The 17,961-nt window shown below is 35.2% G+C and overlaps 2 long non-coding RNA genes across 4 annotated transcripts; both read right to left on the reverse strand.

The window, feature by feature from the left end:
* Positions 1 to 4,717: 4,717 nt before the first annotated feature.
* Positions 4,718 to 6,908, reverse strand: LOC132032512 (uncharacterized). Its single transcript, XR_009408489.1, has 2 exons — positions 6,735 to 6,908; positions 4,718 to 6,353 (listed from the first exon to the last, which is right to left on the reverse strand). It is a non-coding gene; the product is annotated as an uncharacterized LOC132032512 (long non-coding RNA).
* Positions 6,909 to 9,333: 2,425 nt separating this feature from the next.
* LOC132034475 (uncharacterized) lies at positions 9,334 to 16,532 on the reverse strand. 3 transcript variants are annotated; one of them, XR_009409113.1, is made up of 5 exons: positions 16,290 to 16,532; positions 12,986 to 13,077; positions 10,591 to 12,851; positions 9,926 to 10,505; positions 9,334 to 9,655 (listed from the first exon to the last, which is right to left on the reverse strand). It is a non-coding gene; the product is annotated as an uncharacterized LOC132034475 (long non-coding RNA). The 3 variants fall into 3 exon arrangements; XR_009409112.1 differs by having other exon boundaries at positions 16,239 to 16,532; XR_009409111.1 differs by lacking the exon at positions 16,290 to 16,532 and having other exon boundaries at positions 12,986 to 13,169.
* Between the last annotated feature and the right edge of the window lie 1,429 nt (positions 16,533 to 17,961).

A 17,961-nucleotide genomic window follows, 5' to 3' on the forward strand; every position in this document is an offset into this window, starting at 1 on the left:
GGGGAAAATAGTGAGAGAGATAGTTTGTCATCACCAAAAGAGGGGAAAATGAATATATGTATGTTTTGATGATTGCCAAACTTGGTGAAACCAGAGAGAGCGAGAAACTCGATCCTCAATATGGCCTCTCCATACATCTCACAGTCACAAGAATATAATCAATATATGTGAGAGAGACATGTGTGAAAGATAAGAGGAACCGTGAAAAAAAGGGAAAGAGGACTGCAAGCTGGGGAAAGAGGAAGGACTAATCCGCACAGGGAACGAGTGGGAATCTGATTCTCAGGGGAATGAATTATTATCATCAAAAAGGGGGAACTTGATATGTCATGATAGATTTAGATGATTTGACAAACCTTACTTAAAGAACCAGAGGACTACTATGTATCTCGAGGTTTGAGTCTCAGGGGGAACAAATGAGGTATATGGGTAAGGGATCTGGTGCTTAGGAGGAATACAAAGGATGTCGCTTTGTCATCATCAAAAAGAGAAATTGATAAGAAATGATATGTTTTAATAACATGACAAACCCTAAGTAACCAGATACAATTAGGTTCATCTCGTCTCGAACTTAGTTAACCTTATTATATCTCATGTCGCTTGTCTAACTTGCATTTTTGAAGGATCGTATGCCCGCAGGAACCGCTATATGAGAGACCGTATATTGATTCAAGGACCGCATAGATCGTGTCTCCACTCGCCTACCCAACAATGGGCCAGGTAGCTACCGATAGTGTATCCGTACTTATAACGTGTTCAAAGAACAGATAATGAACCAGATTCCTCCGTATAAAGGTTCTAAGCCATCAAGCCGAAAGTCCAAATACATAGTTGTAAAGTGAATGGCTGAAAAGTACAATACGCTTATACAAAGAATACCTCACCAAGGCCGAGTGATTAATGGTCCAGATTTCACGACTAGTCATCTATACACTCTCTCTCTCCGTGCATATAAAGACATCATCTTCCAAGAGAAGACTCATTCTTGCACAATCCGAAAATTGCTCTATACAAAGTGCAAGTCTCCACCTTTCAAGGTGTTTCTCAAGAACAGAGTCTCAGCAACCCCAAAGACCAGGTCCAGAACTGAAGATACTTTAGGTCCTTAGGTTGTTGAGCCTTTGTTCTTTTGTGCTTAAAATGTAAACCTGCTCTTCCATTTAAAGAAGTTGTTTGTAGGTGTTTTAAATTATTAAGGTTACTTCCACAAGCTCTTAAGTGGTACACTAGGCTAGAGTTAGCTTAGTTCTATTAGTGTATGGCTAAAGTTAGTCACTGTGGTGAATTCTCAAAGGGTGCCTTTTAGTGGTACACTGGTTCGGGGTGAGTCTAGGTGTATTAGTGCTCGTCAGTGGGTAGTCAAGTGTGAGGGTTGCACAAGCATTATTGTAAGGGCGAGGGATTACGGGAGTTAATTTCTAGCTTACGATAGAGTTTTAACTCCGAGTTTCTTAGTTAGTGGAGTTAAAATCCTGCTGCGGGTAGGTCGGGTTTTTAATCCTCGAGTTGTGTTAATTTCACGTAAAAATCTTGTGTTAATTCTCGCATCGCATTGCATAAGGGAACTGGTACACGACGAGGTCCCTTATATACTGCTTGGTGGATGCACGGCCTATAACAATATCTAATCAATTCCTAAGAAAAAATCAAGGATCAAAACAGAAGATCAAGTGCCTAAAGGTTCTAAAGTGATGGTGGAAGCTTGTTTCTCCTCTTGGTAGTGGTTTTGGAGGATGCTTCAAGGTGAAGTAATCTTGAAATTGGAGTGTTCTTGAGTTCTTAAGATAAGATTCCATCTTATTTTCATGTTTATGAGCTTATATGATGGTTATGCTAGGTTTGGAGGGAAAGGAGTTGGAGGGAAGGTTCGAATATGAACTTGAGTCATGTTGTTATGTGTTTTTGAGCTAAAACCTTATTCTTAGGATAGTAGTTTTTGTTGGGATTGTATTGAGGATGTTATACTTGGTATAATTGGAAGAAAAAGGTGTATAAGTGACGTATGCAAAGCGCATATTGGGTTGTTTTGATGTAAATCTTGCGGTGAGTAATGACATGAAATTAAAAAGAGACTTATATGAGGTTGTTGTTGTGTTTTTGGTTGTTAGGTGTGCGATAGTGACTATAGAGATTGGAATACTAACCCGGCAAATTCATTATGGGATTTTGTTGACGACTAGAGGTATGTTAAGGCTAAATTTCTTTCTTTTGGCATGATTCTCATGAACGAAACGTAACACTACCCATAATGATTCCATTTTTAGAATACAGAGATGTCCCATGTCGATTTATGTTCCAATGATATTGTTCATAGTAAGTCCTTCTTCATATTCAAGATGCTTCATAAAGTCACATGATGATGAAAATGATATTTCATAATGATGATCGAGGTGTAACGACCTTACGTCATCCGATGCATTGTGATTTAGATTTTATCATATTTATGCATTGCATTATATATTTATACACACACACACACACTATGAACCCATAGAAGTTATATACGTGTAAACTTATATTATATCTATATTGGGCATGAGGAAGGTGACGATGTTATATATGCACTACAACCTGATTAGTTGATCATATGATGATGATTATGCCCACAAAGGCCAATATGATGATGATTGTGCCCACAAAGGCCAATATGATACGATGGGATGAACACAGAGGCACGAGAGACGTTATATATGCATATATATATATATATATATATATGATTAGGCGTTATATGCTCATATATATAGTACTTATGCATATCATTGGCCCTCAGAGACAGTTTAGATGTATAGGTTGCATTCCCTTTATCTTACATACTTTTATGTCTTCTTTATGTTACTTTCATGCCTTACATGCTCAGTACTTTGTTCGTATTGATGCCTCTTTCGCCTGGGGGACGCTGCGTTTCATGCCCGCAGGTTCAGGTAGCCAGGTTGATGATCCACCTCTGTAGGTTGTTTTTTAGCTGATATTGGAACGCTCTCTTTGTCCCGGAGTTGTTGTTGTGTTTTGGTATGTTATTTGTTGTATATACGGGTATGGTGGGGCTCTATCCCGACTTTGTTATGTCATGTATTCTATTAGAGGCTTGTAGACAATTATGGTATAGTTAGACGTTGTATGGGCCCCTCGGCCTATATTCTTTTGTTGTATAGTTGTCTATGATGGCATGGTCGGCTGGTACAATTTTTTCCAACATAATTATAGACGTATGTCCTTTGGGTTTGCTCTTTTTCAATGTATTTCTCTTATGATCTAGCGGGTTGCCATCTGACGACCCTAGTGGTCCATCTTATTTATGATTATGATATGACAGGATGATTAGTGGTGCTTGGCAGGTAGGGCCCGGGTGCCCGTCATGGCCCTCCCATTTGGGTCCTGACAAAAACAATTACAAGCCCAAATGGAAGGAAAAGAAATGTAAAGCCCAGACCAGTGGCGAAATGACAATTTAAAAGAAATGGTTCCAAATCAGTTAAAGCGCAGTTTAAACTTCTTGAAATCATCACGTTATACTATGGATATACATGATATACACCTTGATATATACTTAAGTATATAAAGGGCCTATATCTTGTATACTCAGTATATTTACCTCTAATGATAACCAAACAAAAGAAGGAAGGTAAGAAATAAGGGAAGACAAACCGGGTGTATCATTTTTCTCAAAAAAAATGGTCTTAAGCATACATGCTCATACACATCTGCAGCAATATATATTTAGGTACCCAATAAATTCATTCTTACGGCCCCCATAATATCCAAGAGAGTGTTTCGTGTACCGTAGCCAATTCCATTCAAGTATAGCTACCTAGCAGACCACTAAGCATTTTAAAGCATGGAGACAAAGGGCAAAGGGGCCAGAGGAGATGGTTAGGAGTAGGGTTCTTTTAATAGCCTTTAAGAACACATATATACACACTCATATATGGAAACATACTCATGCCAGTTCAATGTATTCATGCTAGGGAATTTCTATCACAACAAAGCAAACTACACATATAAGAGTTAAGGTAGAAAAGAGAAGGGGAAAAAAAGGAAAGGTGATTAAGTTAGCATATCCCTATGGTTCCATTTATCCTATTTTCATTTGCGCAGGGGGAGGGGGGGCATATGAAATCCATGTTGCTTAGACAATATCCTAGGCATGAAAATGATCAGATGTGATATGTTAAGCCTATGTCATCCTAGCAGAGAGATAGTATCATCATTCACCACGTCCAGGTCATTGAAAACAAAGCAGTAAAACAGGGCACATCATGGAAGTATCAAGAAGAAACTAAGACTACACATGTACAGTGTCACCTTCTCACAGCCAGACTCTAATTTCCCTCTTCAACTATTATTTTTTATATATCATTTCTATCTTTTTTTTATTTGTTCAAATCATAGAGGGTCCCATAGGAACATGGTCCAACAAAGAGGAACCCCAGCAGCCCAGGATCAGTTGTACTAGGATGAATGTGTGAACTCAAAGCCTTTCCACACTTTTCCTTAGCCCTGGATAAGTCACTCATTGCTTTATCATGCCCAAGTGACAACCTCTCAATCTTTTTTACACTTTTGTGATTATGCATCACCCTATTTCATGCTAAATGAATCTTATCAGTCTAATTTGTCATGCGAAAAAAGTCCAGTCTTTCATTTAATGCAAAATCAAATGAAGTAGCCAATTTCTTTAACATGGTGAACACAAATGCATATTCAAGCCAACAAATGTTTCTAATCATTATGCAGACCCATATATTATCATAAAAAAAATAGAAGAAAACATGAACATGTTGTTTGAATTCAAATCCAGGTACAGCCTTAATAACTCTCTCAAAACAACCATTAGTCATATGATGTTTACAAATATGAAGTGGATTTATGGATACTTAAACATAATAGCTATATGCTCCATTATTCCAAGTTAAGAACATCTTATAAACCACATAAGCCTGTATTATTTTATAATTACTGAAACATAGTCCATTCTAAACAACTAGCATATGCTTGCTTTGAACATGCTTTGTGACCATGAATCATACACTCATTTATAATTGAACATCCAACACATAAACAAGAGTTCAAATCACACAGATTTAGCATACTCATTCAGTCTATGCACATGTTTGAGCAAACACTCAACAACTTAATCATATCAAAGAAGTATATATTTAGCCATTTAGTATAGTCAAATGTTTAAACTACAAGCTTATGGTTCATCACCTTCACACACATTAAGATTATTATCAGGTTGCCTCATATCTATACCATAGCAGACCAAGCAAAGCATATTGATTCACATTTAATAAGGAGGCAAACTAGTTCCCCTATTTACAAAACCTAAGACTGATGACTAACTAAAGCTTGCATAGACTTATTGAACAGGACACAATCAAGTTTCATGCTGAGAAATTAAACTAAACCAAAATGACTAGTTTATGAGAAGCATAAACACTATCCTATACAATAACTAATAGATATCCAATGATGCTTGAGCTATTCTAGACAAACACTAAAATCTAACATGAATAAAGCTATATTGAACAAGTACATATGTGAAGACACATGATAACGCAGATGACAGGCTCATGGTTCAGTAGGGATTACTTTATTGATAAACATTCTTACATGCCTAGCTTTCATGAAGACCAAGCTTGTTAGAAACAAGAGCACATTTAAAACATGGTGTGGTTAATAACTGTCACTAGACTACATTGGTCCAACAAATTAATCATACAAACACATAGGGCACTTCAAAGAACAAGAGCGTTTGCTAGACTGAACTTAAATAACAACTAGGCAGAAACAAGGACTATGTTAGAAAGCACTAATACTGAGACTGCTCATGCAAGAGACATATTAACCTTGGTGGAATCAATTCCACAACACATAGAACAATACAAGAGCTTCATAATTTAAAGTTCAGAATTTTCCACCATGTATGAGTATATGGGATCAGATTTGGTTTCAAACAAAACATATGCCAATCTCAGACAGGATTAAGTTAGTTAATTAACATGAAGATCCAAACTAAACAACATACAATATGAATAACCACTTGATATACTAACTAAGCATGCTCAAACTAACCAACCTAGGAGGATTAACATATTAAAGTTTAAACCATTACATAAACTAATCTACCACTAACAACCAAATAAACATACAGTTACCTAATTGAATATGCAAAACACTTGAGCAAGTAACTATACTTGCAAAAAAAAAAAAAAAAAAAAAAAAACAGCTAAACAAACTAAAACAACTAAGTAAATAGACAAACAAACTATGAAAGGATAGAATTTTACCTTTTGTAGTGGCAACCTTGTCGAGAATGGAGTTTGAAAGCTCTTCCTTCCCCTCCACATCTCACGGCCACAAAAACCACAAAGAATCCAAAGATTTCAGAAAACTGAGACCAAATTTAGACTAGAGAGGGTTTCGGGCAAATCAAAACCCCAAATATACTCACAAATTCAGTATTAAACCTAGAAATGGGTTTTTGCCAAACTTGCAAGTACTTTCTATTGTGTCAAATGATATAAACTGGAGTTCATTATATAGAACCCCCAAATTCTAGGGTTTCAAACCTCAACCGATGTGGGACTAATGGTTTTTTTTTTTTTTGGAGGGGTGGGGGAACCCCTCTATTTCATAATCAACCAATCACAATCAAGCATTTGAAATTAATACAAGAAAAATCAATTAAGGAAATGCAAAAAAGCAAAGAGAGAGAGGGGAAACCTAACCTTTGAGTTTGTTAAACGGTGGCATTAGGTGAAAGAAGGAAAGAGCATTAATTGCTCTTGCCTGAAATGGATCGACAACACTGAGAAAGCAAAGATGTACAGTATGCTGATGCCGTTCTTGGCAAAATGACATAGAAAGAGCAGGCAGCGCTCTTTAGGGTTTTGACCCTTTCTATATACAAACACGCATATGTGTTGTATAAGGGGTCGTTTGGTTTAAAGCTGTAGAAGAGAAATGGGTCGGGTCAGTCCATTAAATGGATTGGGCCTAGCCGCTTCTTTTAAAGAAATGAACCAAACGTGTATGCATATACATGTGTATATTCTTGTACACACATGTGTATACTCCTATATACACGTGTATATACACATTTATAAGAAGGGAAATTTTTCTATGAATTAATTATAACAAATGATCGGTTTTAAAAGTATGGCAACTAATTAAACATAGCAATTATAGCCATGTTTAAAGTGTAAAACTAATATGACTAAATGCATAAGATAAATTGATTATTTCAAATATAGCCTTAATTAACACCTACCAAACAATTGGCTATTTCTATTATAGCCATAATTAACTCATGCAATCAACAGAAATTCAATTATAATCAATTTTTGGAAATAATCGCAATTGTAGCCAAATAAATCATAAAATTGAGATTTAATTGATTGTCTATTTAATTAATCAATTTTCTTAATTTAACGGAGTAAAATATTTGTCAATTTGATATTTAACAGTTTAAACAATTAATTAAGTAATTGTTTTGAACCATTTTATGAATTAAATTTTGACAGATACAGTTGATATTTATAGAAAAATATGGAAAATATTTAAAATGACATAAAGTATATATTTGAAGCTATTTTTCCAAATGAAATGGCAAAATGTTATCAGAATAATTTTTAAAAATCATTTTTGATTTGTAAAATACATATTTCACTCCGTTTGAAATTCAAGAACTCCGAATAATTAAATAAAATTATCAGAGGGCCAAAATTAGGTGTCAATAGATATGCACAAGTACCAAGCAAGTCTTCAAGAAGGAAAGGAGATTCCAATTCAAGTACTGATTGCGGCATCAAACTTCACATATGGAAGGCAATCAATTATCATAAAAGCTCTACCCTTATTCTTGGAAAATAAGATCATCATATTCCTTTTTCCAAGGATCAAATCTCTTGGGTTTCCATCTCTCACACGAGCCAACAATCAAGCTTAGACTATTTAAAGGCTCACACAAGGACAAAGAAAGAACATACTTTCATCTCAACTTCGCTTTCTTGATCGAGAGAAAAAATTATAGTTGGTGAGGCATTGTATCAAAAAATTACGAGAGTTTGATTGAACACGTAGGAGCTCCACTCAAATACAATTGTACGAAGAACACTTACAAAGAGTTACAAAGAACACCTTCAACCTACATGACCGGACTAAGATCCACATTGAATCTCAACTAGTATAAAAATATCTTTTGTCATTTACATTATGCATTACCTTCAGTTATAGTTGACTACTATGTCCCCCCCCCCCCCCTCCTCCGCACTTTCAGAAGAAGGGGCTAGGTTAAGTAGGATAAAGAGAAGGAGGAAAGAAGAAGGAAAAAGAGTAGGAGAAGAAGGAGACAGAGAATAAGAAGATTTATTTGAAATTATGTAATAATAGTATCAGTTAAATTAGTTTTAAAAAATGGATATAGATTAAATGAGTGCAATCAAATAATTGCTCCCGTTTGGCCATAGATTTTAGGAGCATATTTTGAAGATTTGTTTTCAAATTTTTGTTTGGCCATAAATTTTTTGCAGATTTTGAAAACAAATCTTCAAATCCCAATTTTTTGGCTCAAACCTATTTTGGGGCCAAGATCTGTGTTTTGGCCTTTTCAAAACGTTTAAAAACTAACCCAAACTTTTGTATTTTATAAAAAAGCTCCATCTATTTCTATTTACCATGTTCCTCCATTAAAGTTGTGTCTACCATGTTTCCACGATTAAAGCAATCTCTTCTATAAAGGGAACGAGCTAAGTTGTGCCCAGGCAGTAGAAGAAGAAACCCCAGGGAAAATTGCTCTGCCAACTGTAGAAATCCGTTACGAAGATAAAAATGAATCTTTACATTGTAATTTGAATTGTAGTAGCTAGTAAGTGTATTATTAGCAATTGTTATTGAAATATCATGGTCTGCATAGTTTGGAATTAGCAAGTATGTATGTTTTATATGATTGGGTATTCTTGTATATTTTATATGGTTGGGTATTCTTGATAGTTTTTAGAACTTATGGATATAAATCATGTTTCATGTTTTTCAAAACAAAAAGTGAAATATGTTTTGAAAAACTATGGCCAAACACATTTTTAAAACTTGAAAAACTTCACCCAAATCAAGTTTTTCAAAAAAACAAAAAAATGGAAATCTATGGCCAAACGCTAGCTAAGTTGCTCTGTGAAACTTTTACTAAAAATAGATAATGACAAAAGATAAGACTTGACATGAAAAGAGAAACCTAATTTAGTAACATTTTCGAAAGTATTTGACTACGCTCGGTGTAAATAAAAATGGAGTTATTGCTATTATAATAATTGCATCTCCTGTACATATGCGTGAGTGAGTAATTGCCCTTAATTTTAAAAGAGTCGGCCAAGTTGACCTCAATGGTATGATTTACAAAGTAGGCTTTGTTGTGGGATCATCTAGAAATTCAATAGTACTTTACTAGATGGAGTGCCCGTGCTAGGTACGGGTGCCCGATGTCCCTTTTTTTGTCTAACCAAAGTAGCATACACGTACGTTCAATTTCAAGATGTTCCTCACTAGAAGAAGAATGCCAAAATCTATTGTTGTCAAAATCTATTTATATAAGAAAATGTTGTAATTTTCACTAATCCCTCCCCTTGTTGCTTCAACTGAAGAAAGGCCTGATTAGCTGCACAAGACAAAAAGGCATAATCAACAATGCAAAGTTTCTTACTAATAGTGTTGCAAATGTACAGCTTCAAACAAATACACTCCTAAAATCTTATATTTAGTTTGTTATACATTTCAAGACATAAAATGTATGGCACCGCAAAGGTATCACATTACTTCAACAGTAGAAATCACTAAACTTTTAGCTTGAAAATGGGACAGCATAATATCGCAACATCAATTAAATTCACTTGGCTGATAAATTTCACTCCTCTAGCTATGAGGTTACCTTTGTGCAGTCGTTTTCTCATGTGCCTGTGAAACCAGTACGTGCAGATCAATTTCTTTCCAAGTCAATATAGTTATATTCAACTCGAAAAAAGATACAGCTACATTCTAAGTGACAGGAAAAATTTGTACACAAAGTGTGAAGCTACAATATAGCACTGTTGTTAAGAGCATCACTCATACAAAACCAGATTATTTACAAACCCAGAGCAGAAACCGAACAACATGCGGATCACATTAACCAAGTGACGCGGAACCTACAAAAGAATGCCCGTGAATACCAAGCAAAAATCATGGACCTTAAAGAGTCCATTCCAGTCAGCCGAAAATAATTCAATTCTCAATTTGCAGCAAAGGAGAGATCAACTCCTGCATGTCAAATACTTTCACACATTATGACTTTACCACATTTTTTGCTAGGAGCAAGATGTAATATCTTTGGATTGAAAAATTGATGATTGAATACCGAATATCGTCCAACCATCTTGTTTTAGACAAAATATGCAAAAGAAGAATAGTTAACCAATAAACTTCTCCGGTGAACAGACTACTTCATTAAGAGTTGAGTCGCAAGAGGATACCTACCATAATATATTTTTAAGTATCAATGTCCAAACTATCTATAAAAAGGAATTATTGTGTAATGGTAAGAGATTTAGCAATAACCTTCGAAAAGATGCATTTACTGGAGGTGCTATTTCAAACTGCAAGTGAGCTAACAGTGCATATTCCATTTGCTAAACCAGCGTCATACAAAGTGCCTAATATATGCCATCACAAAGTTTAGAACCTGGGAGGTCGTGTGGATCAAAAGGTCAAGCTTAAATATTTAAATTTAAGTAATAGTCTATTTGGATCATAAATCTTCACCATAAAGTTTCTACGAAGCTTTTTCCTATAAATGAATAGATGTCCTATGTCAGGTTCACAAATAGCAAATAATTCAGTAGGCTTTCCTCATACCTACATAAAGTGGCATATTCAAAAAGTCTGCGCCACATCAATGTGATCATTAACATGTATGGAGTTTAGGTAGTTTGAGAATTAGAATATATTTAAAGTGACAAATGCATTACATGACTTTAACTCCTATTAAAATGTTTAATCATGTGAACGATTGATCTAGTGTACAAAGAGTGAATACGCACATCTAATTCTAGTGCTAGTAAATTCAGAGAATGATTTTTCTAGTAAAGGGAGGAAGAGTAGTACAACTAAAAATGTTCAGGCGAAGAACTACAAGAAATATCTAACATGACAAGCTACTGGAAATAATGTCATACTAAAACACCTTTGGTTATAGTGGTCATAACCTTATGTATACATTAGCATATAAATAGTTTTATTGAAATTGCATCTTGATCAAGGTTCACATTCTAGATAAAATGCAACTATTAGTGTAAAAGAATATTCTTCAGATAATTCATCCATCAAATTAAAGTTCTTCCCCCTTTTCCTAAAGCTATTAACTTGTATTGTTTTGGACATGAAAGAGAAACTGGAAACAAAGATTGTAATAATAATCTATCACCATTACAACAGTGCAATATTAAACTCTCCTTTGATTCACCAAGATAACATATGATACACGAAAATAATCAATACTAGCAATTAGTGTCCCAAGTATTAGAATAAATTGCCAGGAAAAATCAAGATAAATCTTTAATAAGAAGAGTCAAGCTCTAAACCCACGAATATAATTGAAGACAGTTAGCATATTTAATTGAACATTTCAAACAGAATTGAAACACCACACAAGAAATAACAAATTGACTTACCAATAAGGTGAAAATAAAGAGTTCCAAAATTTGCACAGAGAATATAACTCACCTTTATCTCGTTCTTATCTTGGTTATTGACATCGAATACTGCCAATACAGGATAGTTCACCATTTCACACCCCCAAAAATTGTAGTAATATCTATTTTTAAAATGGAATGACAAATGCTAGGTGGAAAAGAAGGAAGAGAGATGTCCTTACCATCCATGGACCATCCACCTTTAGAGAGAACATATCAAGGTTGATATAGTGAAAGGTGTTTTATTCTAACAAATGAAAGTTGGACATAAGTTCAAGAAAAGGATGCAACCTGGCGAAGATCCAATGTATGTCTCTGTATCGTCTACGCGTTCCTTTTTCTAATTCAAGACTTCAATAAACAGTACTAATTAAAATCTTAAATTATATTCAGTTCACATTTACCTCCGATAAATTTTTACAAATGATAAAGCTCTTTCTTTTAAATGAATTTGAATGTGCACAACATAGTTCAATATTGATCTTTCACTAACATTGATGTACATCTCTTTAAGGATAACATTTTTGGTGTTCTTGTTAAGATTAGATAGAGTAATCCTTGCCGCCAGCTGCAATTTATCGATATTTGAACCCGGTGATGCAAATACCTTACTTATGGGATCACACTGGGTATGTTGTTGTTGTTGTTTGGTAATGTAAACACCATATAAATTTTCCTAATATTAGTTTCAACAAAGTGTTTAATGTTTCACAATATAATAGATGGTGGAGGAGATGATACTGAATATTTGCACTCTTCACGGTATTTCATGTTACCATGTTACTCTTTTTTTCCCTTTCTTTAATCAATAAGATAGAAATTTTATTCACAAAAGCATAACTAAGATGGTACAGCAAACTGTACAACCAAACCAAAAGTATATCTCCTTTTTATTCTGTAGGACCTTTTACCATGTTTATCTTACATAAGAAATTGATCAGATATTAGAATTTAGCACACCAGGACTGACAATTAACTCACAATGTAAAATGAACAAAGAATATCCAGAAACATGGTATTAACCTTACCTTATGAAAAAAGCATGGTATCGACAAAATGATACATAAATAGGACTTACGTAGGCCTAGTCAAGACGGTTAGCAGTCACGGTAATAAGAACATGCATGGCTGAAATGGGTTAAATAATACAAACAATTAAATTTTTTATTAAAAACTCAAGAAGAAATCGCTCAATCAAGACCGTTAATGTGAAAATTTAAAAACACATAAATTTTTTAGTAGTTTTCCGAATTTCATCTTACCTCTCAGTATGAGGCGGTCGAGGATTAGTATCAAGCAATTTATATGCAGTTCTCTTTGTGTATTTAGAACCTTCCAATTGTTTGGTCCATCCCTGAAATTAGAGTTTAATTAATATCCTAAAATCAGATTTCAATCATATAATTAAACGTTAATTTCCTTAATAAAATAGAAGGTAGGCACTTCAAGAATTGTTACACACAGGAAATTTCCCCTTAGCGTACGTGAACGGACTAACGAAGGGCATGATGTACACGAGGGTTGGATAAGTAAGAAATAGTATTTGATGGTCCTAATTAAGATTTCCAAAGACATTCGGGTTAAGGTAAGAAGGTTGTTAAGGAAAGCGAGTTATAACCTGTGTGTCGGGCAAAATTACGAGTAACGAGTTAATGATGTTTTAATAATGTTTTGGAGAAGATTTATAACATCTCTTAGATTGCTAATGAAGTGATAAACAAGTGTTAAGAAGGTTCCATAAGGATTGGAGATCAAACGAGATGACGGGAACAACTTCGGAGAAGCTGTGAGTTTCACGGCCACTTCCACGGACCGTGAAACCTTGTACAGGTCGTGGAATGGTCCGTGGAACTGCCAGCAGAGGTGGTGGCTGGCTGGTTATGAACCACGACCAGTTCCATGGACAGCACCATGTTCCACGGACCGTGGAAGGATCCGTGGAAGTCCCGACGGGCTGAACTTATTTCAATTATATAATGATGTTCCCACTTCATTTATTTCATTCCACACATTTCTTCATCTCTCTCAAGACCTCTAGAACATTCCATACACTTCACCCATAAGAATTCAAGGACAATTGATGATCAACTTCATCAAACCAACAAGAATCAAGATTGTGAAACTCATTAAAGTCATCTAAACCAAGAAATTCCAAAAAAAGTGAATTAGGGTTTTTGGTGTCAGAAGGGAATCTCCACTCAAAACTTATTCTACCATTATATAAGGTAAGTTTTATGGTAATTTCATGATGTTTGAAGTATTGTAAAGTTGAAACACTTGGGTGGTACAAGAATATATGAAATGGGTCATAAATGTGGCAATAGTGTCATTGTTGAATAGAAGTTTGGTTTGAGTTGTGAATATTGATATGTTGAGATTGTAAATACGTTATGAATGACATGTAGAACACGTAATAAGTATTATATGTGAAAGAACATGATAGTGAACTTTGTTCATGATTATGGAAAATTCGAAGTGGAAATTGTGAAATGCGAATAATGTAAATGAATGAGAATTATTGTCTATGATATTGTGATGGTTGTTATGAATATTTGGGAGTTGATATGGAATATGGAGGAAGTTGTATAAACAAAGGAAATGCTGCCCAATTTTTCTCTAGCTGTAGTAAGCACGTCTTTATAAATGTTTAGCTAATGTCAATACGAATCCTCTTGAAGGTAGAACGTGTGCATTAAAGGAGAACAAGCAAGCAATCGAATAGTTAAACGACAAAGGTATGTAAGGCTAGTCCCTTCTTTCTAAGGCATGACTCTATGGTATGAATCCTCCTATCTTTCTATGACTTCTCTACACACATATATATTGGGAATGATGAGTCTACGTCATAAAGAGCTCGCATGAGATAGAGTTAAGAGGTATGTTATAAATGTGATGACGAGCCCAAGTCTAGAGATCCTAAAACTTATGATACAAGATTTCTACACAGTTAACGACCTTTATACGATTCTTCGCTATTATCCGTTGTTGCTAGACCCATCTTATGATGTTGACTCTTTCCTTTCAAGGCATATTTTCCCCCTCCATGAATCTCCTAAATTTTGAAGAACTAAGAGCCTACGTTCGTAAATAGCTATACGAAAGAAAGATAAGAGATATTATGAGCACGATAGTAGTGACGATGAGTCTATGGTGGCAAGGGCTACACATGTATAAGATAAAGAAGGATTTAAGGCACAAGTACGATAATTGACGATGATGGGTTAAATCTAAGAGTCCTAAAGTGAGAAATGACGTACGAAGTCAATGATCTAAGTATGGTTCCATTGGTGCTTAAATGTATGTACACTCGCTTAAAATGTTAGTCTCTTGAGGTGAGATATGATGATTTGATTACTCCATAATGTAGTCGGGGTTCCACGACCTTATGTCACCCGACATAGCTATAGTCGCCTCGAGTCTAATGTATGTTTCTTTGGACGTATGTGTATGTAATGATGCTCGATTATGATAAAGCCATGATACGCCTATAAGGTAATTAATAATCATAAGTCCATAATATGTACGATGATGTTTGGCTTACAATATACCTATGAAATGTATGATGATGAGTATATGATATGTGTGACGATGTGATTCCACCGTGCCTACATGGCCTGCTATGATTCCACCGCGCCTAGAAGGCCGGACATGTCACCACTAGTGGTGCGTTTGCTTACACCGTGCTTAGAGGGCGGACATTATCACCGCTAGTGGTACATATGCGGGTGCCGGACGAGGATTAACGATGATGAGATGTGAGTCGTATGATGATGTATGTATGATATGATGATGTATGTGTGATACGATGATGTATACGTTATGGTAATTCATATGATATGCTACGTATGATATATGTATAAAATGTATCCATTCGAAGGTTATGTCCTCATCTTATGTCTTATGATTTCTCTACTATGTTCATTTCATTCATGCCTTACATACTCAGTATTATGTTCGTACGCGGCGTCGTTTTCTTTGGACGCGTGTTCATGCTCATAGGTAGACGAGGAGGCGACCCGGACTTGTAGAAGGTTTGGGCCGGCGAGAGCACTCCTTTATTCGGAGGTGCTATCTTGAGGCAGTATTTTGTGTATCTATATTTTGGGCACGACGGGGTCCTGTCCCGTCCATATGTCTAGTACTCTAGTAGAGGCTCGTAGATACGTATGTGTGGGTGGTATGGTCTCACAAGTTTCTCATATGTATATGCACGCACGTATATTATTATTTTGATAGCCTAAAGGGATGATGTTTATAAAGTAAATTTGTTTTAAATGAAAATCGTTTTCTATGATTATGAAGGATGAGAAATATGATTGAAGGCAGGATAGGTAATAGAATGAGTGGTACTCGGTGGTTAGCCCCGGGTACCCGTCATGGCCCTAGTCGGGCCGTGACAAGAATGCAAAGAAGTAATAACAAAACAAAGAACAAAAAAAAGGACGAGAATGAAAAATAAGCAAAAAAAAAAGGAGAAAATCGGGAAGACAAGAAGCAAGGAATAAGAGAAAATACCAGCAAAAATAAAGAGAGTAAACATGGAAGGAGGAAAAGTAGAACAACAACCTGGTGGTGTTTAGAGGGAGGAAAAAAAAAAGCAAAATGGGAGAGAAATGGAGTGAGAACTGAAAATATGAGAGAAGAAGCCAGAAGAATGATTTTAACCCTACGTGGTGTTTAGAATTTGACACGTACTAATCTGATAGAGCATTTAAAATGCATAGAACATTAGATATGGACTCAAAAGTGAATTTTCGAAGTTACCCTTCGTCGTCCAACTGAACTCTCACTTATTATCTATATCTATCTATATCTATATCTATCTATATTATATTAAAAGCATGAACTCAAAAACTTAAAAGTTAAATTACCTAAATACCTAGCCTTAATAAGTAAACTATTGGGGGGAAAATGATGCGCCAGAAACAACTCCACACCAACGGATGTGATCCTTCGGGAAAGACACCTAACTTCTTTTTGAGTTCCTTTAATTGCCAATTACTGCCGCTTGGAGATCAAACCATTAATCCTATTATCCAAAAGTTGTCTGGTTGTAAACCATCTTCTCTAACAAACATATATGGCAAACTTACAAAAAAATTGAAAAAGAAAATGTTGCATAATACTTGTAAATTTTCTTTTCATGACTTGAATTCCCACCTGCCTATTTAATTTGGCATATATTTTTAGTACCATTGCATTGCTTATTATGATACATTTAAAAATATCATAATTTTCTTTGACGATCTAATATCTTTTCGGTATCTTTGTTTAGTTCTTTTGATTTTGTAGTAAATCTTTTTCGATGCTTTTATTTGTTCGCATAATTTTGTTTATTTTTGGCATGACCCTTTGAAATTCAGATCTTTTTAAGAAAAGGTTTTTTGTCAGTAACTTGACTTCACAATTGTTTGTTTTTAATAGCTTAATAGATCTTTTATTTGTGTTCTAACCTTCATGTCTTTAACAATTCATAGATTTTGTATCCTTTTTTTTTTTTACCATAATCCATCACCATTGTAGTGATAGGGGGTTTGGCAAGACCCCTACCATGTCCATTGATTCGCAAATACAAGTACATTGGAGGGGGACATGGTACCTTACCTCCTTACATAAGATTACATTCAATACTATACAAAAGATATACTAATGCATTGAAACTTGAAGTCAGTTAATGCATTTCGCCTAAGTCACCTCATGGAGGTTCAAAGTACCAACCTGAATTCTTTTTAACTCTTCTCCTAAAGGAAGGAAGGTTGAGCTTATTCATTCTGAGTGGACCTCTAGCTTCCATCGGCAAGTCACCTTCACTCAAAAAAATTCTAGGGACTTGTATTCGTGTTGCGTATTTAGCTAGAGCATCTGCCACCTCATTTCCTTCTCGATAGCAATGTTTTATCGAGATGTTTCTATGAACCATCTTTGACTTAATGCTTTCTATGATGCCATGTAACCTCCAAGGAAGTTTAAGGGAACCATTTATCATTTATTACACTTCATGCTTGGAATCCAATTCTACTTGAGCTTGAAGGGATGATTGACACACCGAAATTCGGACATTTCACTTGTGCTTCGCATAATTGTTAGTGCAAAATTGGGTTGGACGTGCAAGGAGGCCATAACCATATCTCTGTTTGTTCTCTATGACTCTTATTTATCTGCTTTTGTTTGATTTTCATTGTAGCTTCGTCTGTGTTGAGCTTCCAAGTATTGTTTGTTGGTTTGATCCGATCATCTT

Source organism: Lycium ferocissimum, chromosome 10, assembly GCF_029784015.1.
Source record: "Lycium ferocissimum isolate CSIRO_LF1 chromosome 10, AGI_CSIRO_Lferr_CH_V1, whole genome shotgun sequence".
NCBI lineage: Eukaryota > Viridiplantae > Streptophyta > Magnoliopsida > Solanales > Solanaceae > Lycium > Lycium ferocissimum.